This window comes from Anomaloglossus baeobatrachus, chromosome 4 (genome assembly GCF_048569485.1).
Source record: "Anomaloglossus baeobatrachus isolate aAnoBae1 chromosome 4, aAnoBae1.hap1, whole genome shotgun sequence".
NCBI lineage: Eukaryota > Metazoa > Chordata > Amphibia > Anura > Aromobatidae > Anomaloglossus > Anomaloglossus baeobatrachus.
In genome coordinates, this window is record NC_134356.1 from 645,204,064 (window position 1) to 645,220,844 (window position 16,781).

At 45.7% G+C, this 16,781-nt stretch overlaps 40 non-coding genes across 40 annotated transcripts; all 40 read right to left on the reverse strand.

The window, feature by feature from the left end:
• Positions 1-62: 62 nt before the first annotated feature.
• Positions 63-203, reverse strand: LOC142304553 (U4 spliceosomal RNA). The gene has a single exon (XR_012753210.1). It is a non-coding gene; the product is annotated as a U4 spliceosomal RNA (small nuclear RNA).
• Positions 204-487: 284 nt separating this feature from the next.
• On the reverse strand, positions 488-628 carry LOC142304607 (U4 spliceosomal RNA). The gene has a single exon (XR_012753262.1). It is a non-coding gene; the product is annotated as a U4 spliceosomal RNA (small nuclear RNA).
• A 284-nt stretch (positions 629-912) lies between these two features.
• Positions 913-1,053, reverse strand: LOC142304718 (U4 spliceosomal RNA). The gene has a single exon (XR_012753369.1). It is a non-coding gene; the product is annotated as a U4 spliceosomal RNA (small nuclear RNA).
• A 284-nt stretch (positions 1,054-1,337) lies between these two features.
• LOC142304837 (U4 spliceosomal RNA) lies at positions 1,338-1,478 on the reverse strand. The gene has a single exon (XR_012753486.1). It is a non-coding gene; the product is annotated as a U4 spliceosomal RNA (small nuclear RNA).
• A 284-nt stretch (positions 1,479-1,762) lies between these two features.
• LOC142304746 (U4 spliceosomal RNA) lies at positions 1,763-1,903 on the reverse strand. The gene has a single exon (XR_012753396.1). It is a non-coding gene; the product is annotated as a U4 spliceosomal RNA (small nuclear RNA).
• Positions 1,904-2,187: 284 nt separating this feature from the next.
• Positions 2,188-2,328, reverse strand: LOC142304707 (U4 spliceosomal RNA). The gene has a single exon (XR_012753359.1). It is a non-coding gene; the product is annotated as a U4 spliceosomal RNA (small nuclear RNA).
• A 284-nt stretch (positions 2,329-2,612) lies between these two features.
• On the reverse strand, positions 2,613-2,753 carry LOC142305129 (U4 spliceosomal RNA). Its single transcript, XR_012753763.1, has one exon. It is a non-coding gene; the product is annotated as a U4 spliceosomal RNA (small nuclear RNA).
• A 284-nt stretch (positions 2,754-3,037) lies between these two features.
• On the reverse strand, positions 3,038-3,178 carry LOC142305130 (U4 spliceosomal RNA). Its single transcript, XR_012753764.1, has one exon. It is a non-coding gene; the product is annotated as a U4 spliceosomal RNA (small nuclear RNA).
• A 284-nt stretch (positions 3,179-3,462) lies between these two features.
• LOC142304790 (U4 spliceosomal RNA) lies at positions 3,463-3,603 on the reverse strand. Its single transcript, XR_012753438.1, has one exon. It is a non-coding gene; the product is annotated as a U4 spliceosomal RNA (small nuclear RNA).
• Positions 3,604-3,887: 284 nt separating this feature from the next.
• LOC142304492 (U4 spliceosomal RNA) lies at positions 3,888-4,028 on the reverse strand. Its single transcript, XR_012753151.1, has one exon. It is a non-coding gene; the product is annotated as a U4 spliceosomal RNA (small nuclear RNA).
• A 284-nt stretch (positions 4,029-4,312) lies between these two features.
• Positions 4,313-4,453, reverse strand: LOC142304720 (U4 spliceosomal RNA). Its single transcript, XR_012753371.1, has one exon. It is a non-coding gene; the product is annotated as a U4 spliceosomal RNA (small nuclear RNA).
• A 284-nt stretch (positions 4,454-4,737) lies between these two features.
• Positions 4,738-4,878, reverse strand: LOC142305345 (U4 spliceosomal RNA). Its single transcript, XR_012753966.1, has one exon. It is a non-coding gene; the product is annotated as a U4 spliceosomal RNA (small nuclear RNA).
• A 284-nt stretch (positions 4,879-5,162) lies between these two features.
• Positions 5,163-5,303, reverse strand: LOC142304541 (U4 spliceosomal RNA). The gene has a single exon (XR_012753198.1). It is a non-coding gene; the product is annotated as a U4 spliceosomal RNA (small nuclear RNA).
• Positions 5,304-5,587: 284 nt separating this feature from the next.
• Positions 5,588-5,728, reverse strand: LOC142305131 (U4 spliceosomal RNA). Its single transcript, XR_012753765.1, has one exon. It is a non-coding gene; the product is annotated as a U4 spliceosomal RNA (small nuclear RNA).
• A 286-nt stretch (positions 5,729-6,014) lies between these two features.
• On the reverse strand, positions 6,015-6,155 carry LOC142305132 (U4 spliceosomal RNA). Its single transcript, XR_012753766.1, has one exon. It is a non-coding gene; the product is annotated as a U4 spliceosomal RNA (small nuclear RNA).
• A 284-nt stretch (positions 6,156-6,439) lies between these two features.
• On the reverse strand, positions 6,440-6,580 carry LOC142305133 (U4 spliceosomal RNA). The gene has a single exon (XR_012753767.1). It is a non-coding gene; the product is annotated as a U4 spliceosomal RNA (small nuclear RNA).
• A 284-nt stretch (positions 6,581-6,864) lies between these two features.
• Positions 6,865-7,005, reverse strand: LOC142305135 (U4 spliceosomal RNA). The gene has a single exon (XR_012753768.1). It is a non-coding gene; the product is annotated as a U4 spliceosomal RNA (small nuclear RNA).
• A 284-nt stretch (positions 7,006-7,289) lies between these two features.
• On the reverse strand, positions 7,290-7,430 carry LOC142304791 (U4 spliceosomal RNA). Its single transcript, XR_012753439.1, has one exon. It is a non-coding gene; the product is annotated as a U4 spliceosomal RNA (small nuclear RNA).
• A 284-nt stretch (positions 7,431-7,714) lies between these two features.
• LOC142304493 (U4 spliceosomal RNA) lies at positions 7,715-7,855 on the reverse strand. The gene has a single exon (XR_012753152.1). It is a non-coding gene; the product is annotated as a U4 spliceosomal RNA (small nuclear RNA).
• A 284-nt stretch (positions 7,856-8,139) lies between these two features.
• On the reverse strand, positions 8,140-8,280 carry LOC142304721 (U4 spliceosomal RNA). The gene has a single exon (XR_012753372.1). It is a non-coding gene; the product is annotated as a U4 spliceosomal RNA (small nuclear RNA).
• A 284-nt stretch (positions 8,281-8,564) lies between these two features.
• LOC142305346 (U4 spliceosomal RNA) lies at positions 8,565-8,705 on the reverse strand. The gene has a single exon (XR_012753967.1). It is a non-coding gene; the product is annotated as a U4 spliceosomal RNA (small nuclear RNA).
• A 284-nt stretch (positions 8,706-8,989) lies between these two features.
• LOC142305136 (U4 spliceosomal RNA) lies at positions 8,990-9,130 on the reverse strand. The gene has a single exon (XR_012753769.1). It is a non-coding gene; the product is annotated as a U4 spliceosomal RNA (small nuclear RNA).
• A 284-nt stretch (positions 9,131-9,414) lies between these two features.
• On the reverse strand, positions 9,415-9,555 carry LOC142305137 (U4 spliceosomal RNA). The gene has a single exon (XR_012753770.1). It is a non-coding gene; the product is annotated as a U4 spliceosomal RNA (small nuclear RNA).
• A 286-nt stretch (positions 9,556-9,841) lies between these two features.
• On the reverse strand, positions 9,842-9,982 carry LOC142305138 (U4 spliceosomal RNA). The gene has a single exon (XR_012753771.1). It is a non-coding gene; the product is annotated as a U4 spliceosomal RNA (small nuclear RNA).
• Positions 9,983-10,266: 284 nt separating this feature from the next.
• Positions 10,267-10,407, reverse strand: LOC142305139 (U4 spliceosomal RNA). Its single transcript, XR_012753772.1, has one exon. It is a non-coding gene; the product is annotated as a U4 spliceosomal RNA (small nuclear RNA).
• A 282-nt stretch (positions 10,408-10,689) lies between these two features.
• Positions 10,690-10,830, reverse strand: LOC142305140 (U4 spliceosomal RNA). Its single transcript, XR_012753773.1, has one exon. It is a non-coding gene; the product is annotated as a U4 spliceosomal RNA (small nuclear RNA).
• Positions 10,831-11,114: 284 nt separating this feature from the next.
• On the reverse strand, positions 11,115-11,255 carry LOC142304828 (U4 spliceosomal RNA). The gene has a single exon (XR_012753476.1). It is a non-coding gene; the product is annotated as a U4 spliceosomal RNA (small nuclear RNA).
• Positions 11,256-11,539: 284 nt separating this feature from the next.
• Positions 11,540-11,680, reverse strand: LOC142304689 (U4 spliceosomal RNA). Its single transcript, XR_012753342.1, has one exon. It is a non-coding gene; the product is annotated as a U4 spliceosomal RNA (small nuclear RNA).
• A 284-nt stretch (positions 11,681-11,964) lies between these two features.
• On the reverse strand, positions 11,965-12,105 carry LOC142305141 (U4 spliceosomal RNA). Its single transcript, XR_012753774.1, has one exon. It is a non-coding gene; the product is annotated as a U4 spliceosomal RNA (small nuclear RNA).
• A 284-nt stretch (positions 12,106-12,389) lies between these two features.
• LOC142304523 (U4 spliceosomal RNA) lies at positions 12,390-12,530 on the reverse strand. Its single transcript, XR_012753181.1, has one exon. It is a non-coding gene; the product is annotated as a U4 spliceosomal RNA (small nuclear RNA).
• A 284-nt stretch (positions 12,531-12,814) lies between these two features.
• On the reverse strand, positions 12,815-12,955 carry LOC142305142 (U4 spliceosomal RNA). Its single transcript, XR_012753775.1, has one exon. It is a non-coding gene; the product is annotated as a U4 spliceosomal RNA (small nuclear RNA).
• Positions 12,956-13,239: 284 nt separating this feature from the next.
• On the reverse strand, positions 13,240-13,380 carry LOC142305144 (U4 spliceosomal RNA). The gene has a single exon (XR_012753776.1). It is a non-coding gene; the product is annotated as a U4 spliceosomal RNA (small nuclear RNA).
• A 284-nt stretch (positions 13,381-13,664) lies between these two features.
• Positions 13,665-13,805, reverse strand: LOC142305145 (U4 spliceosomal RNA). The gene has a single exon (XR_012753777.1). It is a non-coding gene; the product is annotated as a U4 spliceosomal RNA (small nuclear RNA).
• Positions 13,806-14,087: 282 nt separating this feature from the next.
• On the reverse strand, positions 14,088-14,228 carry LOC142305147 (U4 spliceosomal RNA). Its single transcript, XR_012753778.1, has one exon. It is a non-coding gene; the product is annotated as a U4 spliceosomal RNA (small nuclear RNA).
• Positions 14,229-14,512: 284 nt separating this feature from the next.
• LOC142304851 (U4 spliceosomal RNA) lies at positions 14,513-14,653 on the reverse strand. The gene has a single exon (XR_012753499.1). It is a non-coding gene; the product is annotated as a U4 spliceosomal RNA (small nuclear RNA).
• A 284-nt stretch (positions 14,654-14,937) lies between these two features.
• LOC142304522 (U4 spliceosomal RNA) lies at positions 14,938-15,078 on the reverse strand. The gene has a single exon (XR_012753180.1). It is a non-coding gene; the product is annotated as a U4 spliceosomal RNA (small nuclear RNA).
• Positions 15,079-15,362: 284 nt separating this feature from the next.
• On the reverse strand, positions 15,363-15,503 carry LOC142305148 (U4 spliceosomal RNA). Its single transcript, XR_012753779.1, has one exon. It is a non-coding gene; the product is annotated as a U4 spliceosomal RNA (small nuclear RNA).
• A 284-nt stretch (positions 15,504-15,787) lies between these two features.
• LOC142304524 (U4 spliceosomal RNA) lies at positions 15,788-15,928 on the reverse strand. Its single transcript, XR_012753182.1, has one exon. It is a non-coding gene; the product is annotated as a U4 spliceosomal RNA (small nuclear RNA).
• A 284-nt stretch (positions 15,929-16,212) lies between these two features.
• On the reverse strand, positions 16,213-16,353 carry LOC142304692 (U4 spliceosomal RNA). The gene has a single exon (XR_012753345.1). It is a non-coding gene; the product is annotated as a U4 spliceosomal RNA (small nuclear RNA).
• A 284-nt stretch (positions 16,354-16,637) lies between these two features.
• Positions 16,638-16,778, reverse strand: LOC142305149 (U4 spliceosomal RNA). Its single transcript, XR_012753780.1, has one exon. It is a non-coding gene; the product is annotated as a U4 spliceosomal RNA (small nuclear RNA).
• Between the last annotated feature and the right edge of the window lie 3 nt (positions 16,779-16,781).

Here is a 16,781-nt window from a genome sequence, read left to right on the forward strand (position 1 = left end):
AAGAGTTATTTTCCACCACTGGGAGGAGCTAATTTTCTGTCATTTGCATACCATGAATTAAGCCTCCTGAGAGACCAACAAAAATTGCCAATGCTGACTGTATTTCAAGTCATCATGGCGGGGTATTGGGAAAAGTTTTCAATTAGCAATAATCCCGCCTCGGTTAAACCTCATGGGCTACGATACTGCCACTGCGCAAAGTTAAAGGAGTTCAGGTCACCAAGAAATCCCCGCTTTCCAGGAAGAGCTCGTTTATGTTATGGAGAGTTCCAAATGCCCACTTCCTTTCTTCCGCCGCTGCAAGGGTCCCTAGGAGAAGACAGTCGGAAGATTCCCGGAAGAGTTACTTTTCAAGGATTACCTGCAGGCCGACTCTCTCTCTTTCTGATCCAGGTGTAAACGACCATTAGACTGTTGAGGGAAGCAAGAGTTATTTTCCACCACTGGGAGGAGCTAATTTTCTGTCATTTGCATACCATGAATTAAGCCTCCTGAGAGACCAACAAAAATTGCCAATGCTGACTGTATTTCAAGTCATCATGGCGGGGTATTGGGAAAAATTTTCAATTAGCAATAATCACGCCTCGGTTAAACCTCATGGGCTACAATACTGCCACTGCGCAAAGTTAAAGGAGTTCAGGTCACCAAGAAATCACCGCTTTCCAGGAAGAGCTCGTTTATGTTATGGAGAGTTCCAAATGCCCACTTCCTTTCTTCCGCCGCTGCAAGGGTCCCTAGGAGAAGACAGTCAGAAGATTCCCGGAAGAGGTACTTTTCAAGGATTACCTGCAGGCCAACTCTCTCTCTTTCTGATCCAGGTGTAAACGACCATTAGACTGTTGAGGGAAGCAAGAGTTATTTTCCACCACTGGGAGGAGCTAATTTTCTGTCATTTGCATACCATGAATTAAGCCTCCTGAGAGACCAACAAAAATTGCCAATGCTGACTGTATTTCAAGTCATCATGGCGGGGTATTGGGAAAAATTTTCAATTAGCAATAAGCACGCCTCGGTTAAACCTCATGGGCTACGATACTGCCACTGCGCAAAGTTAAAGGAGTTCAGGTCACCAAGAAATCCCCGCTTTCCAGGAAGAGCTCGTTTATGTTATGGAGAGTTCCAAATGCCCACTTCCTTTCTTCCGCCGCTGCAAGGGTCCCTAGGAGAAGACAGTCGGAAGATTCCCGGAAGAGGTACTTTTCAAGGATTACCTGCAGGCCAACTCTCTCTCTTTCTGATCCAGGTGTAAACGACCATTAGACTGTTGAGGGAAGCAAGAGTTATTTTCCACCACTGGGAGGAGCTAATTTTCTGTCATTTGCATACCATGAATTAAGCCTCCTGAGAGACCAACAAAAATTGCCAATGCTGACTGTATTTCAAGTCATCATGGTGGGGTATTGGGAAAAGTTTTCAATTAGCAATAATCACACCTCATTTAAACCTCATGGGCTACGATACTGCCACTGCGCAAAGTTAAAGGAGTTCAGGTCACCAAGAAATCCCCGATTTCCAGGAAGAGCTCATTTATGTTATGGAGAGTTCCAAATGCCCACTTCCTTTCTTCCGCCGCTGCAAGGGTCCCTAGGAGTAGACAGTCGGAAGATTCCCGGAAGAGGTACTTTTCAAGGATTACCTGCAGGCCAACTCTCTCTCTTTCTGATCCAGGTGTAAACGACCATTAGACTGTTGAGGGAAGCAAGAGTTCTTTTCCACCACTGGGAGGAGCTAATTTTCTGTCATTTGCATACCATGAATTAAGCCTCCTGAGAGACCAACAAAAATTGCCAATGCTGACTGTATTTCAAGTCATCATGGCGGGGTATTGGGAAAAGTTTTCAAATAGCAATAAACACGCCTCGGTTAAACCTCATGGGCTACAATACTGCCACTGCGCAAAGTTAAAGGAGTTCAGGTCACCAAGAAATCCCCGCTTTCCAGGAAGAGCTCGTTTATGTTATGGAGAGTTCCAAATGCCCACTTCCTTTCTTCCGCCGCTGCAAGGGTCCCTAGGAGAAGACAGTCGGAAGATTCCCGGAAGAGGTACTTTTCAAGGATTACCTGCAGGCCAACTCTCTCTCTTTCTGATCCAGGTGTAAACGACCATTAGACTGTTGAGGGAAGCAAGAGTTATTTTCCACCACTGGGAGGAGCTAATTTTCTGTCATTTGCATACCATGAATTAAGCCTCCTGAGAGACCAACAAAAATTGCCAATGCTGACTGTATTTCAAGTCATCATGGCGGGGTATTGGGAAAAATTTTCAATTAGCAATGATCACGCCTCGGTTAAACCTCATGGGCTACGATACTGCCACTGCGCAAAGTCAAAGGAGTTCAGGTCACCAAGAAATCCCCGCTTTCCAGGAAGAGCTCGTTTATGTTATGGAGAGTTCCAAATGCCCACTTCCTTTCTTCCGCCACTGCAAGGGTCCCTAGGAGAAGACAGTCGGAAGATTCCCGGAAGAGGTACTTTTCAAGGATTACCTGCAGGCCAACTCTTTCTCTTTCTGATCCAGGTGTAAACGACCATTAGACTGTTGAGGGAAGCAAGAGTTATTTTCCACCACTGGGAGGAGCTAATTTTCTGTCATTTGCATACCATGAATTAAGCCTCCTGAGAGACCAACAAAAATTGCCAATGCTGACTGTATTTCAAGTCATCATGGCGGGGTATTGGGAAAAGTTTTCAATTAGCAATAATCACGCCTCGGTTAAACCTCATGGGCTACGATACTGCCACTGCGCAAAGTTAAAGGAGTTCAGGTCACCAAGAAATCCCCGCTTTCCAGGAAGAGCTCGTTTATGTTATGGAGAGTTCCAAATGCCCACTTCCTTTCTTCCGCCGCTGCAAGGGTCCCTAGGAGAAGACAGTCGGAAGATTCCCGGAAGAGGTACTTTTCAAGGTTTACCTGCAGGCCAACTATCTCTCTTTCTGATCCAGGTGTAAACGACCATTAGACTGTTGAGGGAAGCAAGAGTTATTTTCCACCACTGGGAGGAGCTAATTTTCTGTCATTTGCATACCATGAATTAAGCCTCCTGAGAGACCAACAAAAATTGCCAATGCTGACTGTATTTCAAGTCATCATGGCGGGGTATTGGGAAAAGTTTTCAATTAGCAATAATCACGCCTCGGTTAAACCTCATGGGCTACGATACTGCCACTGCGCAAAGTTAAAGGAGTTCAGGTCACCAAGAAATCCCCGCTTTCCAGGAAGAGCTCGTTTATGTTATGGAGAGTTCCAAATGCCCACTTCCTTTCTTCCGCCGCTGCAAGGGTCCCTAGGAGAAGACAGTCGGAAGATTCCCGGAAGAGGTACTTTTCGAAGATTACCTGCAGGCCGACTCTCTCTCTTTCTGATCCAGGTGTAAACGACCATTAGACTGTTGAGGAAAGCAAGAGTTATTTTCCACCACTGGGAGGAGCTAATTTTCTGTCATTTGCATACCATGAATTAAGCCTCCTGAGAGACCAGCAAAAATTGACAATGCTGACTGTATTTCAAGTCATCATAGCAGGGTATTGGGAAAAGTTTTCAATTAGCAATAATCACGCCTCGGATAAACCTCATGGGCTACGATACTGCCACTGCGCAAAGTTAAAGGAGTTCAGGTCACCAAGAAATCCCCGCTTTCCAGGAAGAGCTCGTTTATGTTATGGAGAGTTCCAAATGCCCACTTCCTTTCTTCCGCCGCTGCAAGGGTCCCTAGGAGAAGACAGTCGGAAGATTCCCGGAAGAGGTACTTTTCAAGGATTACCTGCAGGCCAACTCTTTCTCTTTCTGATCCAGGTGTAAACGACCATTAGACTGTTGAGGGAAGCAAGAGTTATTTTCCACCACTGGGAGGAGCTAATTTTCTGTCATTTGCATACCATGAATTAAGCCTCCTGAGAGACCAACAAAAATTGCCAATGCTGACTGTATTTCAAGTCATCATGGCAGGGTATTGGGAAAAGTTTTCAATTAGCAATAATCACGCCTCGGTTAAACCTCATGGGCTACGATACTGCCACTGCGCAAAGTTAAAGGAGTTCAGGTCACCAAGAAATCCCCGCTTTCCAGGAAGAGCTCGTTTATGTTATGGAGAGTTCCAAATGCCCACTTCCTTTCTTCCGCCGCTGCAAGGGTCCCTAGGAGAAGACAGTCGGAAGATTCCCGAAAGAGGTACTTTTCAAGGATTACCTGCAGGCCAACTCTCTCTCTTTCTGATCCAGGTATAAACGACCATTAGACTGTTGAGGGAAGCAAGAGTTATTTTCCACCACTGGGAGGAGCTAATTTTCTGTCATTTGCATACCATGAATTAAGCCTCCTGAGAGACCAACAAATATTGCCAATGCTGACTGTATTTCAAGTCATCATGGCGGGGTATTGGGAAACGTTTTCAATTAGCAATAATCACGCCTCGGTTAAACCTCATGGGCTACGATACTGCCACTGCGCAAAGTTAAAGGAGTTCAGGTCACCAAGAAATCCCCGCTTTCCAGGAAGAGCTCGTTTATGTTATGGAGAGTTCCAAATGCCCACTTCCTTTCTTCCGCCGCTGCAAGGGTCCCTAGGAGAAGACAGTCGGAAGATTCCCGGAAGAGGTACTTTTCAAGGATTACCTGCAGGCCAACTCTCTCTCTTTCTGATCCAGGTGTAAACGACCATTAGACTGTTGAGGGAAGCAAGAGTTATTTTCCACCACTGGGAGGAGCTAATTTTCTGTCATTTGCATACCATGAATTAAGCCTCCTGAGAGACCAACAAAAATTGCCAATGCTGACTGTATTTCAAGTCATCATGGCGGGGTATTGGGAAAAGTTTTCAATTAGCAACAATCACGCCTCGGTTAAACCTCATGGGCTACGATACTGCCACTGCGCAAAGTTAAAGGAGTTCAGGTCACCAAGAAATCCCCGCTTTCCAGGAAGAGCTCGTTTATGTTATGGAGAGTTCCAAATGCCCACTTCCTTTCTTCCGCCGCTGCAAGGGTCCCTAGGAGAAGACAGTCGGAAGATTCCCGGAAGAGGTACTTTTCAAGGATTACCTGCAGGCCAACTCTCTCTCTTTCTGATCCAGGTGTAAACGACCATTAGACTGTTGAGGGAAGCAAGAGTTATTTTCCACCACTGGGAGGAGCTAATTTTCTGTCATTTGCATACCATGAATTAAGCCTCCTGAGAGACCAACAAAAATTGCCAATGCTGACTGTATTTCAAGTCATCATGGCGGGGTAGTGGGAAAAGTTTTCAATTAGCAATAATCACGCCTCGGTTAAACCTCATGGGCTACGATACTGCCACTGCGCAAAGTTAAAGGAGTTCAGGTCACCAAGAAATCCCCGCTTTCCAGGAAGAGCTCGTTTATGTTATGGAGAGTTCCAAATGCCCACTTCCTTTCTTCCGCCGCTGCAAGGGTCCCTAGGAGAAGACAGTCGGAAGATTCCCGGAAGAGGTACTTTTCAAGGATTACCTGCAGGCCAACTCTCTCTCTTTCTGATCCAGGTGTAAACGACCATTAGACTGTTGAGGGAAGCAAGAGTTATTTTCCACCACTAGGAGGAACTAATTTTCTGTCATTTGCATACCATGAATTAAGCCTCCTGAGAGACCAACAAAAATTGCCAATGCTGACTGTATTTCAAGTCATCATGGCGGGGTATTGGGAAAAGTTTTCAATTAGCAATAATCACGCCTCGGTTAAACCTCATGGGCTACGATACTGCCACTGCGCAAAGTTAAAGGAGTTCAGGTCACCAAGAAATCCCCGCTTTCCAGGAAGAGCTCGTTTATGTTATGGAGAGTTCCAAATGCCCACTTCCTTTCTTCCGCCGCTGCAAGGGTCCCTAGGAGAAGACAGTCGGAAGATTCCCGGAAGAGGTACTTTTCAAGGATTACCTGCAGGCCAACTCTCTCTCTCTTTCTGATCCAGGTGTAAACGACCATTAGACTGTTGAGGGAAGCAAGAGTTATTTTCCACCACTAGGAGGAACTAATTTTCTGTCATTTGCATACCATGAATTAAGCCTCCTGAGAGACCAACAAAAATTGCCAATGCTGACTGTATTTCAAGTCATCATGGCGGGGTATTGGGAAAAGTTTTCAATTAGCAATAATCACGCCTCGGTTAAACCTCATGGGCTACGATACTGCCACTGCGCAAAGTTAAAGGAGTTCAGGTCACCAAGAAATCCCCGCTTTCCAGGAAGAGCTCGTTTATGTTATGGAGAGTTCCAAATGCCCAATTCCTTTCTTCCGCCGCTGCAAGGGTCCCTAGGAGAAGACAGTCGGAAGATTCCCGAAAGAGGTACTTTTCAAGGATTACCTGCAGGCCAACTCTCTCTCTTTCTGATCCAGGTGTAAACGACCATTAGACTGTTGAGGGAAGCAAGAGTTATTTTCCACCACTGGGAGGAGCTAATTTTCTGTCATTTGCATACCATGAATTAAGCCTCCTGAGAGACCAACAAAAATTGCCAATGCTGACTGTATTTCAAGTCATCATGGCGGGGTATTGGGAAAAGTTTTCAATTAGCAATAATCACGCCTCGGTTAAACCTCATGGGCTACGATACTGCCACTGCGCAAAGTTAAAGGAGTTCAGGTCACCAAGAAATCCCCGCTTTCCAGGAAGAGCTCGTTTATGTTATGGAGAGTTCCAAATGCCCACTTCCTTTCTTCCGCCGCTGCAAGGGTCCCTAGGAGAAGACAGTCGGAAGATTCCCGGAAGAGGTACTTTTCAAGGTTTACCTGCAGGCCAACTATCTCTCTTTCTGATCCAGGTGTAAACGACCATTAGACTGTTGAGGGAAGCAAGAGTTATTTTCCACCACTGGGAGGAGCTAATTTTCTGTCATTTGCATACCATGAATTAAGCCTCCTGAGAGACCAACAAAAATTGCCAATGCTGACTGTATTTCAAGTCATCATGGCGGGGTATTGGGAAAAGTTTTCAATTAGCAATAATCACGCCTCGGTTAAACCTCATGGGCTACGATACTGCCACTGCGCAAAGTTAAAGGAGTTCAGGTCACCAAGAAATCCCCGCTTTCCAGGAAGAGCTCGTTTATGTTATGGAGAGTTCCAAATGCCCACTTCCTTTCTTCCGCCGCTGCAAGGGTCCCTAGGAGAAGACAGTCGGAAGATTCCCGGAAGAGGTACTTTTCGAAGATTACCTGCAGGCCGACTCTCTCTCTTTCTGATCCAGGTGTAAACGACCATTAGACTGTTGAGGAAAGCAAGAGTTATTTTCCACCACTGGGAGGAGCTAATTTTCTGTCATTTGCATACCATGAATTAAGCCTCCTGAGAGACCAGCAAAAATTGACAATGCTGACTGTATTTCAAGTCATCATAGCAGGGTATTGGGAAAAGTTTTCAATTAGCAATAATCACGCCTCGGATAAACCTCATGGGCTACGATACTGCCACTGCGCAAAGTTAAAGGAGTTCAGGTCACCAAGAAATCCCCGCTTTCCAGGAAGAGCTCGTTTATGTTATGGAGAGTTCCAAATGCCCACTTCCTTTCTTCCGCCGCTGCAAGGGTCCCTAGGAGAAGACAGTCGGAAGATTCCCGGAAGAGGTACTTTTCAAGGATTACCTGCAGGCCAACTCTTTCTCTTTCTGATCCAGGTGTAAACGACCATTAGACTGTTGAGGGAAGCAAGAGTTATTTTCCACCACTGGGAGGAGCTAATTTTCTGTCATTTGCATACCATGAATTAAGCCTCCTGAGAGACCAACAAAAATTGCCAATGCTGACTGTATTTCAAGTCATCATGGCAGGGTATTGGGAAAAGTTTTCAATTAGCAATAATCACGCCTCGGTTAAACCTCATGGGCTACGATACTGCCACTGCGCAAAGTTAAAGGAGTTCAGGTCACCAAGAAATCCCCGCTTTCCAGGAAGAGCTCGTTTATGTTATGGAGAGTTCCAAATGCCCACTTCCTTTCTTCCGCCGCTGCAAGGGTCCCTAGGAGAAGACAGTCGGAAGATTCCCGAAAGAGGTACTTTTCAAGGATTACCTGCAGGCCAACTCTCTCTCTTTCTGATCCAGGTATAAACGACCATTAGACTGTTGAGGGAAGCAAGAGTTATTTTCCACCACTGGGAGGAGCTAATTTTCTGTCATTTGCATACCATGAATTAAGCCTCCTGAGAGACCAACAAATATTGCCAATGCTGACTGTATTTCAAGTCATCATGGCGGGGTATTGGGAAACGTTTTCAATTAGCAATAATCACGCCTCGGTTAAACCTCATGGGCTACGATACTGCCACTGCGCAAAGTTAAAGGAGTTCAGGTCACCAAGAAATCCCCGCTTTCCAGGAAGAGCTCGTTTATGTTATGGAGAGTTCCAAATGCCCACTTCCTTTCTTCCGCCGCTGCAAGGGTCCCTAGGAGAAGACAGTCGGAAGATTCCCGGAAGAGGTACTTTTCAAGGATTACCTGCAGGCCAACTCTCTCTCTTTCTGATCCAGGTGTAAACGACCATTAGACTGTTGAGGGAAGCAAGAGTTATTTTCCACCACTGGGAGGAGCTAATTTTCTGTCATTTGCATACCATGAATTAAGCCTCCTGAGAGACCAACAAAAATTGCCAATGCTGACTGTATTTCAAGTCATCATGGCGGGGTATTGGGAAAAGTTTTCAATTAGCAACAATCACGCCTCGGTTAAACCTCATGGGCTACGATACTGCCACTGCGCAAAGTTAAAGGAGTTCAGGTCACCAAGAAATCCCCGCTTTCCAGGAAGAGCTCGTTTATGTTATGGAGAGTTCCAAATGCCCACTTCCTTTCTTCCGCCGCTGCAAGGGTCCCTAGGAGAAGACAGTCGGAAGATTCCCGGAAGAGGTACTTTTCAAGGATTACCTGCAGGCCAACTCTCTCTCTTTCTGATCCAGGTGTAAACGACCATTAGACTGTTGAGGGAAGCAAGAGTTATTTTCCACCACTGGGAGGAGCTAATTTTCTGTCATTTGCATACCATGAATTAAGCCTCCTGAGAGACCAACAAAAATTGCCAATGCTGACTGTATTTCAAGTCATCATGGCGGGGTATTGGGAAAAGTTTTCAATTAGCAATAATCACGCCTCGGTTAAACCTCATGGGCTACGATACTGCCACTGCGCAAAGTTAAAGGAGTTCAGGTCACCAAGAAATCCCCGCTTTCCAGGAAGAGCTCGTTTATGTTATGGAGAGTTCCAAATGCCCACTTCCTTTCTTCCGCCGCTGCAAGGGTCCCTAGGAGAAGACAGTCGGAAGATTCCCGGAAGAGGTACTTTTCAAGGATTACCTGCAGGCCAACTCTCTCTCTTTCTGATCCAGGTGTAAACGACCATTAGACTGTTGAGGGAAGCAAGAGTTATTTTCCACCACTAGGAGGAACTAATTTTCTGTCATTTGCATACCATGAATTAAGCCTCCTGAGAGACCAACAAAAATTGCCAATGCTGACTGTATTTCAAGTCATCATGGCGGGGTATTGGGAAAAGTTTTCAATTAGCAATAATCACGCCTCGGTTAAACCTCATGGGCTACGATACTGCCACTGCGCAAAGTTAAAGGAGTTCAGGTCACCAAGAAATCCCCGCTTTCCAGGAAGAGCTCGTTTATGTTATGGAGAGTTCCAAATGCCCACTTCCTTTCTTCCGCCGCTGCAAGGGTCCCTAGGAGAAGACAGTCGGAAGATTCCCGGAAGAGGTACTTTTCAAGGATTACCTGCAGGCCAACTCTCTCTCTCTTTCTGATCCAGGTGTAAACGACCATTAGACTGTTGAGGGAAGCAAGAGTTATTTTCCACCACTAGGAGGAACTAATTTTCTGTCATTTGCATACCATGAATTAAGCCTCCTGAGAGACCAACAAAAATTGCCAATGCTGACTGTATTTCAAGTCATCATGGCGGGGTATTGGGAAAAGTTTTCAATTAGCAATAATCACGCCTCGGTTAAACCTCATGGGCTACGATACTGCCACTGCGCAAAGTTAAAGGAGTTCAGGTCACCAAGAAATCCCCGCTTTCCAGGAAGAGCTCGTTTATGTTATGGAGAGTTCCAAATGCCCAATTCCTTTCTTCCGCCGCTGCAAGGGTCCCTAGGAGAAGACAGTCGGAAGATTCCCGAAAGAGGTACTTTTCAAGGATTACCTGCAGGCCAACTCTCTCTCTTTCTGATCCAGGTGTAAACGACCATTAGACTGTTGAGGGAAGCAAGAGTTATTTTCCACCACTGGGAGGAGCTAATTTTCTGTCATTTGCATACCATGAATTAAGCCTCCTGAGAGACCAACAAAAATTGCCAATGCTGACTGTATTTCAAGTCATCATGGCGGGGTATTGGGAAAAGTTTTCAATTAGCAATAATCACGCCTCGGTTAAACCTCATGGGCTACGATACTGCCACTGCGCAAAGTTAAAGGAGTTCAGGTCACCAAGAAATCCCCGCTTTCCAGGAAGAGCTCGTTTATGTTATGGAGAGTTCCAAATGCCCACTTCCTTTCTTCCGCCGCTGCAAGGGTCCCTAGGAGAAGACAGTCGGAAGATTCCCGGAAGAGGTACTTTTCAAGGATTACCTGTAGGCCAACTCTCTCTTTCTGATCCAGGTGTAAACGACCATTAGACTGTTGAGGGAAGCAAGAGTTATTTTCCACCACTGGGAGGAGCTAATTTTCTGTCATTTGCATACCATGAATTAAGCCTCCTGAGAGACCAACAAAAATTGCCAATGCTGACTGTATTTCAAGTCATCATGGCGGGGTATTGGGAAAAGTTTTCAATTAGCAATAATCACGCCTCGGTTAAACCTCATGGGCTACGATACTGCCACTGCGCAAAGTTAAAGGAGTTCAGGTCACCAAGAAATCCCCGCTTTCCAGGAAGAGCTCGTTTATGTTATGGAGAGTTCCAAATGCCCACTTCCTTTCTTCCGCCGCTGCAAGGGTCCCTAGGAGAAGACAGTCGGAAGATTCCCGGAAGAGGTACTTTTCAAGGATTACCTGCAGGCCGACTCTCTCTCTTTCTGATCCAGGTGTAAACAGCCATTAGACTGTTGAGGAAAGCAAGAGTTATTTTCTACCACTGGGAGGAGCTAATTTTCTGTCATTTGCATACCATGAATTAAGCCTCCTGAGAGACCAACAAAAATTGACAATGCTGACTGTATTTCAAGTCATCATAGCGGGGTATTGGGAAAAGTTTTCAATTAGCAATAATCACGCCTCGGATAAACCTCATGGGCTACAAAACTGCCACTGCGCAAAGTTAAAGGAGTTCAGGTCACCAAGAAATCCCCACTTTCCAGGAAGAGCTCGTTTATGTTATGGAGAGTTCCAAATGCCCACTTCCTTTCTTCCGCCGCTGCAAGGGTCCCTAGGAGAAGACAGTCGGAAGATTCCCGGAAGAGGTACTTTTTAAGGATTACCTGCAGGCCAACTCTTTCTCTTTCTTATCCAGGTGTAAACGACCATTAGACTGTTGAGGGAAGCAAGAGTTATTTTCCACCACTGGGAGGAGCTAATTTTCTGTCATTTGCATACCATGAATTAAGCCTCCTGAGAGACCAACAAAAATTGCCAATGCTGACTGTATTTCAAGTCATCATGGCGGAGTATTGGGAAAAGTTTTCAATTAGCAATAATCACGCCTCGGTTAAACCTCATGGGCTACGATTCTTCCACTGCGCAAAGTTAAAGGAGTTCAGGTCACAGAGAAATCCCCGCTTTCCAGGAAGAGCTCGTTTATGTTATGGAGAGTTCCAAATGCCCACTTCCTTTCTTCCGCCGCTGCAAGGGTCCCTAGGAGAAGACAGTCGGAAGATTCCCGGAAGAGGTACTTTTCAAGGATTACCTGCAGGCCAACTCTCTCTCTTTCTGATCCAGGTGTAAACGACCATTAGACTGTTGAGGGAAGCAAGAGTTATTTTCCACCACTGGGAGGAGCTAATTCTCTGTCATTTGCATACCATGAATTAAGCCTCCTGAGAGACCAACAAAAATTGCCAATGCTGACTGTATTTCAAGTCATCATGGCGGGGTATTGGGAAAAGTTTTCAATTAGCAATAATCACGCCTCGGTTAAACCTCATGGGCTACGATACTGCCACTGCGCAAAGTTAAAGGAGTTCAGGTCACCAAGAAATCCCCGCTTTCCAGGAAGAGCTCGTTTATGTTATGGAGAGTTCCAAATGCCCACTTCCTTTCTTCCGCCGCTCCAAGGGTCCCTAGGAGAAGACAGTCGGAAGATTCCCGAAAGAGGTACTTTTCAAGGATTACCTGCAGGCCAACTCTCTCTCTTTCTGATCCAGGTATAAACGACAATTAGACTGTTGAGGGAAGCAAGAGTTATTTTCCACCACTGGGAGGAGCTAATTTTCTGTCATTTGCATACCATGAATTAAGCCTCCTGAGAGACCAACAAATATTGCCAATGCTGACTGTATTTCAAGTCATCATGGCGGGGTATTGGGAAAAGTTTTCAATTAGCAATAATCACGCCTCGGTTAAACCTCATGGGCTACGATACTGCCACTGCGCAAAGTTAAAGGAGTTCAGGTCACCAAGAAATCCCCGCTTTCCAGGAAGAGCTCGTTTATGTTATGGAGAGTTCCAAATGCCCACTTCCTTTCTTCCGCCGCTGCAAGGGTCCCTAGGAGAAGACAGTCGGAAGATTCCCGGAAGAGGTACTTTTCAAGGATTACCTGCAGGCCAACTCTCTCTCTTTCTGATCCAGGTGTAAACGACCATTAGACTGTTGAGGGAAGCAAGAGTTATTTTCCACCACTAGGAGGAACTAATTTTCTGTCATTTGCATACCATGAATTAAGCCTCCTGAGAGACCAACAAAAATTGCCAATGCTGACTGTATTTCAAGTCATCATGGCGGGGTATTGGGAAAAGTTTTCAATTAGCAATAATCACGCCTCGGTTAAACCTCATGGGCTACGATACTGCCACTGCGCAAAGTTAAAGGAGTTCAGGTCACCAAGAAATCCCCGCTTTCCAGGAAGAGCTCGTTTATGTTATGGAGAGTTCCAAATGCCCACTTCCTTTCTTCCGCCGCTGCAAGGGTCCCTAGGAGAAGACAGTCGGAAGATTCCCGGAAGAGGTACTTTTCAAGGATTACCTGCAGGCCAACTCTCTCTCTTTCTGATCCAGGTGTAAACGACCATTTGACTGTTGAGGGAAGCAAGAGTTATTTTCCACCACTAGGAGGAACTAATTTTCTGTCATTTGCATACCATTAATTAAGCCTCCTGAGAGACCAACAAAAATTGCCAATGCTGACTGTATTTCAAGTCATCATGGCGGGGTATTGGGAAAAGTTTTCAATTAGCAATAATCACGCCTCGGTTAAACCTCATGGGCTACGATACTGCCACTGCGCAAAGTTAAAGGAGTTCAGGTCACCAAGAAATCCCCGCTTTCCAGGAAGAGCTCGTTTATGTTATGGAGAGTTCCAAATGCCCAATTCCTTTCTTCCGCCGCTGCAAGGGTCCCTAGGAGAAGACAGTCGGAAGATTCCCGAAAGAGGTACTTTTCAAGGATTACCTGCAGGCCAACTCTCTCTCTTTCTGATCCAGGTGTAAACGACCATTAGACTGTTGAGGGAAGCAAGAGTTATTTTCCACCACTGGGAGGAGCTAATTTTCTGTCATTTGCATACCATGAATTAAGCCTCCTGAGAGACCAACAAAAATTGCCAATGCTGACTGTATTTCAAGTCATCATGGCGGGGTATTGGGAAAAGTTTTCAATTAGCAATAATCACGCCTCGGTTAAACCTCATGGGCTACGATACTGCCACTGCGCAAAGTTAAAGGAGTTCAGGTCACCAAGAAATCCCCGCTTTCCAGGAAGAGCTCGTTTATGTTATGGAGAGTTCCAAATGCCCACTTCCTTTCTTCCGCCGCTGCAAGGGTCCCTAGGAGAAGACAGTCGGAAGATTCCCGGAAGAGGTACTTTTCAAGGATTACCTGCAGGCCAACTCTCTCTTTCTGATCCAGGTGTAAACGACCATTAGACTGTTGAGGGAAGCAAGAGTTATTTTCCACCACTGGGAGGAGCTAATTTTCTGTCATTTGCATACCATGAATTAAGCCTCCTGAGAGACCAACAAAAATTGCCAATGCTGACTGTATTTCAAGTCATCATGGCGGGGTATTGGGAAAAGTTTTCAATTAGCAATAATCACGCCTCGGTTAAACCTCATGGGCTACGATACTGCCACTGCGCAAAGTTAAAGGAGTTCAGGTCACCAAGAAATCCCCGCTTTCCAGGAAGAGCTCGTTTATGTTATGGAGAGTTCCAAATGCCCACTTCCTTTCTTCCGCCGCTGCAAGGGTCCCTAGGAGAAGACAGTCGGAAGATTCCCGGAAGAGGTACTTTTCAAGGATTACCTGCAGGCCGACTCTCTCTCTTTCTGATCCAGGTGTAAACAACCATTAGACTGTTGAGGAAAGCAACAGTTATTTTCCACCACTGGGAGGAGCTAATTTTCTGTCATTTGCATACCATGAATTAAGCCTCCTGAGAGACCAACAAAAATTGACAATGCTGACTGTATTTCAAGTCATCTTAGCGGGGTATTGGGAAAAGTTTTCAATTAGCAATAATCACGCCTCGGATAAACCTCATGGGCTACAAAACTGCCACTGCGCAAAGTTAAAGGAGTTCAGGTCACCAAGAAATCCCCACTTTCCAGGAAGAGCTCGTTTATGTTATGGAGAGTTCCAAATGCCCACTTCCTTTCTTCCGCCGCTGCAAGGGTCCCTAGGAGAAGACAGTCGGAAGATTCCCGGAAGAGGTACTTTTTAAGGATTACCTGCAGGCCAACTCTTTCTCTTTCTTATCCAGGTGTAAACGACCATTAGACTGTTGAGGGAAGCAAGAGTTATTTTCCACCACTGGGAGGAGCTAATTTTCTGTCATTTGCATACCATGAATTAAGCCTCCTGAGAGACCAACAAAAATTGCCAATGCTGACTGTATTTCAAGTCATCATGGCGGAGTATTGGGAAAAGTTTTCAATTAGCAATAATCACGCCTCGGTTAAACCTCATGGGCTACGATACTTCCACTGCGCAAAGTTAAAGGAGTTCAGGTCACAGAGAAATCCCCGCTTTCCAGGAAGAGCTCGTTTATGTTATGGAGAGTTCCAAATGCCCACTTCCTTTCTTCCGCCGCTGCAAGGGTCCCTAGGAGAAGACAGTCGGAAGATTCCCGGAAGAGGTACTTTTCAAGGATTACCTGCAGGCCAACTCTCTCTCTTTCTGATCCAGGTGTAAACGACCATTAGACTGTTGAGGGAAGCAAGAGTTATTTTCCACCACTGGGAGGAGCTAATTCTCTGTCATTTGCATACCATGAATTAAGCCTCCTGAGAGACCAACAAAAATTGCCAATGCTGACTGTATTTCAAGTCATCATGGCGGGGTATTGGGAAAAGTTTTCAATTAGCAATAATCACGCCTCGGTTAAACCTCATGGGCTACGATACTGCCACTGCGCAAAGTTAAAGGAGTTCAGGTCACCAAGAAATCCCCGCTTTCCAGGAAGAGCTCGTTTATGTTATGGAGAGTTCCAAATGCCCACTTCCTTTCTTCCGCCGCTCCAAGGGTCCCTAGGAGAAGACAGTCGGAAGATTCCCGAAAGAGGTACTTTTCAAGGATTACCTGCAGGCCAACTCTCTCTCTTTCTGATCCAGGTATAAACGACAATTAGACTGTTGAGGGAAGCAAGAGTTATTTTCCACCACTGGGAGGAGCAAATTTTCTGTCATTTGCATACCATGAATTAAGCCTCCTGAGAGACCAACAAATATTGCCAATGCTGACTGTATTTCAAGTCATCATGGCGGGGTATTGGGAAAAGTTTTCAATTAGCAATAATCACGCCTCGGTTAAACCTCATGGGCTACGATACTGCCACTGCGCAAAGTTAAAGGAGTTCAGGTCACCAAGAAATCCCCGCTTTCCAGGAAGAGCTCGTTTATGTTATGGAGAGTTCCAAATGCCCACTTCCTTTCTTCCGCCGCTGCAAGGGTCCCTAGAAGAAGACAGTCGGAAGATTCCCGGAAGAGGTACTTTTCAAGGATTACCTGCAGGCCAACTCTCTCTCTTTCTGATCCAGGTGTAAACGACCATTAGACTGTTGAGGGAAGCAAGAGTTATTTTCCACCACTGGGAGGAGCTAATTTTATGTCATTTGCATACCATGAATTAAGCCTCCTGAGAGACCAACTAAAATTGCCAATGCAGACTGTATTTCAAGTCATCATGGCGGGGTATTGGGAAAAGTTTTCAATTAGCAATAATCACGCCTCGGTTAAACCTCATGGGCTACGATACTGCCACTGCGCAAAGTTAAAGGAGTTCAGGTCACCAAGAAATCCCCGCTTTCCAGGAAGAGCTCGTTTATGTTATGGAGAGTTCCAAATGCCCACTTCCTTTCTTCCGCCGCTGCAAGGGTCCCTAGGAGAAGACAGTCGGAAGATTCCCGGAAGAGGTACTTTTCAAGGATTACCTGCAGGCCAACTATCTCTCTTTCTGATCCAGGTGTAAACGACCATTAGACTGTTGAGGGAAGCAAGAGTTATTTTCCACCACTGGGAGGAGCTAATTTTCTGTCATTTGCATACCATGAATTAAGCCTCCTGAGAGACCAACAAAAATTGCCAATGCTGACTGTATTTCAAGTCATCATGGCGGGGTATTGGGAAAAGTTTTCAATTAGCAATAATCACGCCTCGGTTAAACCTCATGGGCTACGATACTGCCACTGCGCAAAGTTAAA